A 1,855-nucleotide genomic window follows, 5' to 3' on the forward strand; every position below is an offset into this window, starting at 1 on the left:
TAACAATTAAATTTATTAAAAATATTGATATATCTATATACTCAAAAAAAATTTTTTGAATAATCAACTCCTCTAAATGATTGAATATACTTTGGGTTTGGGCAAAAAATTCTAGACAATGTTTTGAGTCGTGGATACATAGAGCAAATAGGAAGGGCGAAAAAGAAGATTGAATGACAATCTTTTTTACTGTAATTTAGTCTCTGTAAAAACATAAAAATGCTGTTGTCTTCGAGAAAGAAAAGGTGAATATCTCACTGTTAGAACAAAATGTATCGTGTTTGGTGCTGGTCAAGAGACAGAAGATTTCGAATAACAGATATTAAGAATTGAGATAACTAACATTATTGGTGTCTTGTCTTTTGCTGCATGTGTGGCTGAATTTTAATTCTTTATCTTCTTGTGGTGTAATGTCTGCTGTGAGTTTTTGTCATTTTCTAGTTTAGTGAGAGTTGACTAGCCTTGTTTAATTAGGCTTAATTATCTTGTTTGTATGTAACCTTTTCTTTTAAAGGTTGTGTAAGCTTAAAAACTATCAAAAAACAAATCAACTCCTCTAACAACTATATCTGTCATCACTCATGAGACACGGAAGTGACAATATTTTTCCTATATATTTCCCTATTTATGTCAACTTGTTTCTGCATTCATTTATCCGTTGATGATCATGAAACCTACCTTTGACTAATATATAGGAAACGTTTCAACTATCCCATTATATTTTCGTGGAAATTGGATATGTCAGGTACGTAATGTTTATTTATTGTGTAGCGAGAGATTGAAAGACAACTATAACTCTTAGCAAAAGTTTAAAAAGACGATATTAGGTAGCTTTAGAAATGAAATACTACAGTGTATGTGTTGTATAAAGTATATTTTTTTGGTCAAAATTAATAAAAAAAATAATGAATTCAACAATTAAAAATTGACTATATTTAATTATATTATTAAATATGATACAAGTGAATATCTTAGTTATTATTTTTAATAAAATATTAAAATTATTTTAAAAGAAAATTTCTCTATCTTAATGCTAAATAAAATATATTATTTTTGTCATTATTTTAAATAAAATGGTAATCAATTTTTGTAGATTAATTAAGACAATAAGACTACAACACAAAATTCAATTAGATGCCCAAAAAAAAGTTTCACAAATACAATTATTGATTTATCAAAAAGTTATAATTAAGTGATTTTTTTATAAATAAAGATCAATATCTATATATATTATCACATTAATAATAATGATCTACTTGTGACTTATCAATCTATTATATAGTCAATTATCAATTTATGATAAAAAAAGTTAACACAACTAAATTTTTTTATATAAGAATATTTGAGAATGCGTAAAAAGTGAGTTAAGCTCCACTTTAATTTTTGGAATTAGTGAGTTGTACTGATTTAGTAGTCTTTGACTTTTTAATTGCTACACTTTAATCTTTCAAATTTAAAAAAGTGCACCAATAATGTAGTTTTTCATGCATCTTCTGTCATCGGAATTTGTAATATCCTACCACACAAAACCTTACGCTATAATCGTAAATCTGAGGTGGTGAGGTATTACAACACCTAAAAACAAAAACATATACATAGTATTCGAAGGACAATGATATAACTAGGAATATGTGAAGAAAAGATAAACTAAACAACCCATTAAAGTAAGAGAAAACATCGTATACAAGCGCATAATAAAAAATATTATTTGTATACCAAAATCAGCCACTAAAATTAGCCACCAATGTATTTATATATAAACATATGTGTTGGTTTAATTTATTTTCAATATGTATTTGTATTTCAACCTGTATTCTATATTGATGGTTGATTTTGATGGTTGATTTTGGTATAC

Source organism: Arachis ipaensis, chromosome B03 (assembly GCF_000816755.2).
Source record: "Arachis ipaensis cultivar K30076 chromosome B03, Araip1.1, whole genome shotgun sequence".
NCBI classification, from domain to species: Eukaryota; Viridiplantae; Streptophyta; class Magnoliopsida; order Fabales; family Fabaceae; genus Arachis; species Arachis ipaensis.